This window comes from Dermacentor silvarum, chromosome 4 (genome assembly GCF_013339745.2).
Source record: "Dermacentor silvarum isolate Dsil-2018 chromosome 4, BIME_Dsil_1.4, whole genome shotgun sequence".
Lineage (NCBI taxonomy): Eukaryota > Metazoa > Arthropoda > Arachnida > Ixodida > Ixodidae > Dermacentor > Dermacentor silvarum.
This window is the reverse complement of record NC_051157.2, coordinates 28,732,536-28,738,742: the sequence shown is the minus strand read 5'-3', so window position 1 is coordinate 28,738,742 and position 6,207 is coordinate 28,732,536.

Here is a 6,207-nt window from a genome sequence, read left to right as displayed (position 1 = left end):
GACCCGAGCTCGAGCTGCGGATGCCAACAGCTAGGACTGTGCCCATGGAGGAAGTAAACAAAACAGGAGAGGCCCTGAAGTCAATTTTTTGAAGCCGGAAGTGCAGCCATGTTGGTGTGCCATCTCTCTTTGCGCCTCCAATCAGGGGTTCTGCAGCTCGCCGGAGCAGATGGGCGCGAACTTTGAACTTGCATTGTTACGAGCCGCCGGAAGTGTGTGCTCCTGACGCGCGTCAAAACAAAGCCTACAAAACTTCTGTAGCAGGTTTAGTGAAGCAGACGCGCTCCTGTGTTTTTCCGTGGCACATTGAAGAAGACAACGAAGATCCGCGCCGTGATTGCTTGAGTGTATCTGTTGCTGGCCGACACTCACACTCACAGACCCAAAACACAACTTTCAAGCTTACACACCGCACTCCAAAGTCAGCTTTCTCGCGAACAAAAGGTGCTGCGGGAAAGACACCGGCGGAAAAATCGTATCTCACTTTTCAGAGACCGCGAGCAGCAGCGAAAACTTCAAGAGCGCGGTTGCCATGGCAACGTTGACATTTGGGGTACCCGTCCCAGTGCTGCTTTGCGAGAAACAGCACGTGACTTCCGCCACACCTTCTCCAATACGTTCGTGCTGGCCAGGGCCTCTCCTGGGGTGTCCTTCCACCATGACTGTGCCTAAAAAGCAACTTGCGATCCCTCGGACGAGTTTCAATAAATCCCCCTTTCATTTGGTGGAAGTGCTGGGTAACCTCGAAAACTGGAAATCCGAAGCCGGACGCTACCCACTGCTACGACCATGCCTGAAGACACCGCCCAGGAAGAGACACCTCAGCCTCCAGCGGTCATCGTTTCTGGTGTGTTGCGCCAGCGCGATCCTGCCGTCTTTAGCGGCACCGATGATCATGACGTGGAGGATTGGTTGTCATCGTACGAGCTGGTAAGCCGGCACAATAAGTGGGACGACGCCACCAAGTTGCACAACGTGTTGTTTTACCTTACCGGCGTCGCGAGCCTCTGGTTCCGAAACCACTAACACGATTTCACCACATGGACTGCATTCAAGACCAGTTTTGCAGAAGTGTTCGGGCGCCCCGCTGTGCGCAAGCTTCGCGCTGAACAACGCCTACGTGGGCACGCACAACGTCACGGTGAAACGTTCACTAGCTATATCGAAGATGTCATTGACCTGTGTAGGCGGGTGAATTCGTCAATGGCAGAACAGGACAAGATGAAACACATTATGAAAGGCATTGATGCGGACGCCTTTCAAATGTTGTTAGCGAAGGATCCGCGTACCGTGGCTGACATCATCAATTTGTGCCAAAGTTTTGACGAGCTACGGAAACAACGCATCTTAGCTCGACGCCCACCACCCATGGAAGATTCGCTAGCAGCATTGGTTATTGGCGACAACCAGACAACTTTGCTGACGCAGATAAAAGAATTTGTGCGAGAGGAGGTTGCACGACAGCTCTCCATTTTGCCGACAACTGAGAAGCCTTCTCACTTTTGGCTCCAGCGATCCGGCAGATGAATCAAGAGCAAGTGACCGAAGCTCTTCCATCTCCGTCTCAGCCGCCTCCCGTGGCCGCACCTCTGACGTATGCTGAGGCGGCTGCACGGGCTGCTCGACGCCCACCACCCATGGAAGATTCGCTAGCAGCATTGGTTATTGGCGACAACCAGACAACTTTGCTGACGCAGATAAAAGAATTTGTACGAGAGGAGGTTGCACGACAGCTCTCCATTTTGCCGACAACTGAGAAGCCTTCTCACTTTTGGCTCCAGCGATCCGGCAGATGAATCAAGAGCAAGTGACCGAAGCTCTTCCATCTCCGTCTCAGCCGCCTCCCGTGGCCGCACCTCTGACGTATGCTGAGGCGGCTGCACGGGCTCCTCGCCTACCGGTGTTCTCTCCTCCGCCTTCAGCGCCTCGCCCGCCGCTGTTCTCTCCTACGCCTTTGCCTCGGCAGCCGGCGGCTCACTTCTTCGGTGCACAACAGCAGGATACAAAACCTTGGCGCACTGCTGATAACCGCCCCATATGCTACGTCTGCGGCACCCCGGGACATGTAGCGCGCTTCTGCCGCCGGCGTTTCCCGGCCTTCATGGGCACCACGCGAGCCCCCAGCTACGGATTCCGACCATTTCGTATGCCACAACAGCCGCCACCGGAAGTCTACGTTGCTGATGACGTACCAGCTCCGGAGTACCAGCCCTTTGGTGCTCGTCGCTCGCCTTCCCCTCGCCGCCGCTCCCTCTCATCTATGCGTCGTCGGCCCAGTGCCAGTACTGAGGCGGAAAACTGATTTCCGCAGTTCCTGAGGCACGAACTGCGTCGTCGTCGGAAAATCGAAGTCCGTATATATATACGGGGGATTCACGGTTACCCGAATGATCCGGAGCTTCGTCCACTCATCATCATTCACTTCGTGGATATGCGGTGATTTCTTTTTTTCTTGCTGAGTTTTGCTATTGCCTGCAGTGTTTCTGACCCAGTGTCTTCGGCCAACACTGAATGACAGGCAGCAAGCGTCATTTGTTGTATTAGAACAGAACACAGAACGAGGAGGAAGAACTTTGGCATGCGACTCTCTTTCTATTGAAAGCATGGTCAATCCCCAGCTACAGCGTACCCCAGCAGTGGACAAGTGCCATCGTAGAAGGAAATCCAATCCAATCCGTCCCAATCCATGGTCAGAGGAGACAGACCGCGATATGGCGGCTAGCATAATCGCGATGCAACATTCCCGGCTTCAGTGGTATCACGCATGAAATATAGAGTAAATAGAAAGCTCGCCAATGTTTTACATCCGATTGCAGCTATCTGTACAAGTTCGAAAGGAAGGGATAGGTAACTTGGGGTGAGGCTCGCTTCCAAGGTTCTGCCTGCAAGTTTGGGAAAATGTAAAATGAAAGGAGGGGACAGCTTCTTTAAGAGCCACCGCTTTTTTGTCTTTCTCAATGCTGACTGCACCCTCTCATCTTAGGGGATCCAGCACCAGCACACTCGAGAACTGGGCGATCCCAATAAAGCAAACGTTATTCGACATTGCTTACAGACGCTAGAGGCGCGAATCAAAAGCGCAGAAGTTTTGACTTAACGGCGTCTGACTGTCGTAACACACAAGCACTGTTATGTCCACGACTCTAAGCGATCTCCACTTATCTCTGTCCTGCACCAGTGGACCCCCCCCCCCCCCCCCCCCCATTCTACGCTTTCAAATTTCCAAATTCTTAAGAGGTGCTGTTGGGCGAGTTGGTTCATGATATGAAACCAAATTAAAAAAGCGCTAGAGAGACACAGAGGGGACCTGGAATACATTAGCTGTTACTGTTAGCGAGCGCTTGCGCTCACTAAAAGTAACCTGTCTGTCTTTTCCGCGTTTTTATAGCACTCTTTTTTTATTGCGATAGCAATTATATGGACACTCCAAAGCGGATTTCTGCCGTCGCCGCCGCCGCCGCCATGAGGTTCTGTATGAGGTCAACGGCCATGAAATTGTCGCCACGCGCCGTATGCTGCATGTGCGAGTGAAAGCGCGCGAGAGACGCGCGAATTTGCACTTCCAGAAAACAAAACACGCAGAACATGCATTTATGCGAGCCATTTGACTGCATTCGAGCGTCGTCGTTTTCGTCCACAGCTGGTGCGTTCGTGTGCTCGTGCTCTGCGAGGTGAAGAGGTTTTGCGCGCTATGAGAGCGAGAGAGAGACGCATTCATGGAGCGGGTCTCGCCATTGGCAATGGTGTCAGGATTCCGCCGTTTCACACTTTAGTCTCGATAAAGCGTGTTCCGTTTTTTTTTTAAATGCGAAGCATTTCTTGGCGAACATTTGCTACTTTGAAAGTATCTATCTAGCTATCTAGCCGCCTACGACTTTGTGCTCTCATGGTCATTTCGTTAACTTGGTATGTACCAAAATTGGTATACTATGACAAGAGTATATGACGAATATAATCATATGTCATGACATGCGTGTCATGTAGGTCATGAAACAGCCGCCTACGTCTTGGAGCTCTCATGGTCGTTTCGTTAACTTGGTAGGTACGAAAATGGGCAAAGTATGACAGGAATGTATGACGAACATAAGTGATAGGTCATGACATAAATGCCAGGACATGCGTGTCATGTAGGTCATTACAATGACCCAGCGAAAAGATTAACACTCAAAAAACACTGAAATGGGATCAGACGTGGGTAATACGTGAAGGAAACACTAAAGGATGCTGGTAGAAGTCATAGTCATGAGCATGACGTAGCAAAAATGAGAATGAATCAGCGAAAAAAACATTAACACTAAAAAAAACACTGAAATGGATTCGTACGTGGGTACTAAGTGAAGGAAACACATGCATGACTAGTCATGAGCATGAGTAAGGCTTTCACCTTAAGATGGGACTTATTTTGCTAAAGGGACTCCTGAGGACTCATGACATCAATGTCATGACATGCGGGTCATGTAGGTCATGAAAGAGCCGCCTACGTCTCGGTGCTCTCATGGTCGTTTCGTTATTGGTAGGCTCCCGCGCACACTGCTTCGATTAACATCCATTCCCACAGGGCGTGGGATCTGCCGGCTTTTTTAGTGCCACAATCCTCGTGAGCGGCGGGATTTGGTGGCATTGTTGTCTATGCGAGGGAAAGCTTTACATTTCGCTCTTGAACCTTGGCACTACCATTTTTTTACCCGCCGTGGTGGAGAAGTGGCTTCGGCGTGGCGCTGCTAAACCCGAGGGCGTGGGAACGAATCCCGCTGGTGGCGGCCGTATTTCGATGTGGGCGAAATGCAAGAACGCCCGTGTACCGTGCATTGGGTGCACGTTAAAAAACCTTAGGTGGTGAGAATTAAAACCGGAGTCCCCACTTCGGCTTGCCTCTTAATCATATGATGCTTTTGGCACGTAATACACCTTAATTTAATATTTGTTTTACGCAAACTCTCTTATCCTGATGTGATCTTCGAACGAAATTTTCTGCCTGTTTGCTTTCTAGCTAGGCTCACTCAATGTTCTTTTCTGGAAGCGAAGTTTATTCCACATCAGAAGCCAACGAATACATCTTACGAGGTCCCAAAGAAAATACACTGTTAATGGGGTCTCTCATATTAAGCACACAAAGGAACGAAAAATCCGAAAATACACAAACATATAAATAAGTGAAGACAAACAAAATCCACAGTAAAGTAATGCTCGTAAAAAAAAAAAAAAAGTTGTCGCAGTTTCACCTGAAAGGCGAAGCATCAATTGCGATAGCAAATTTGTAGAGAGCTATACGTAATGATAGTAGCTTTATAGTAGCTGATAGTAGCTGATAGTAGCTGATAGTAGCTGATAGTAGAAGTAATGATAGTAGCTTTATCAGCTGTATAAACTTGGACATGCAGCAGCACCGGCAACACGCAAAACTGTTGTCGACGCCGTCGGCGTTTTGCCCGCGTTCGCACAAAATGCGTGCGGCGTTGGTGACTGCTGCCGGAGCCTCTGATATAAATAGGCACTTGGTGCCGCAGCTAAACGGCGCCTCTCTTATCTCCCCCTTCCCTCCCCCCCCCCCCCCCCACGCCTTTCGTGCGTCAGAAGAAGGCGCGTTTGCTCTACATATATGGTGATGGTAAAGGAGGAAAGAGACGCCTACTTCTGCAGCCCTTAAGGGAGCACGGCACAGAACGCGCGTTTGTTCTCCGCCGTGCGTTCACTCCCCGTGAAAGCGCGCGTCCCCCGCGCCCTTTCACTCGCACATACAGCGTTCGGCGGCGCGCGGCGACGATTTCATCTCCATTGACGTCATACGGAACCTCACGGCGACGGCGACGCCGACGGCAGAAATCTGCTTTTGAGTGTCCATATAATTCAAAAAAAAAAAATTCATATAATCGCAAAAAAAAAAAAAAAACCGGGCAAGCTTGCGCTCGGTCGCGCTAAGCTTAGGTACAGCGAAACTTACTGGCTGCTACTGCTAGGTATTAACTTGGTTGCTACTATGCCTTAACTTGGTTTAACTTAACTACGCATGTAGGAAGGTATTCTCGAGCGATCATTTTCGGAGGTACCTTCCCTTTCGCGACATTTCGCGTGACTAGCGCTGGACGCGTCGGCGCCTACGAGCGACAGCGCTCCTTGCATGCCACAAACGCAGGCAGGCTAACCAAGTTTGGTACAATGCCAAGAACGCTGTCGCTTGGCGACGCCAAACGCGTTGGCGACATTTCG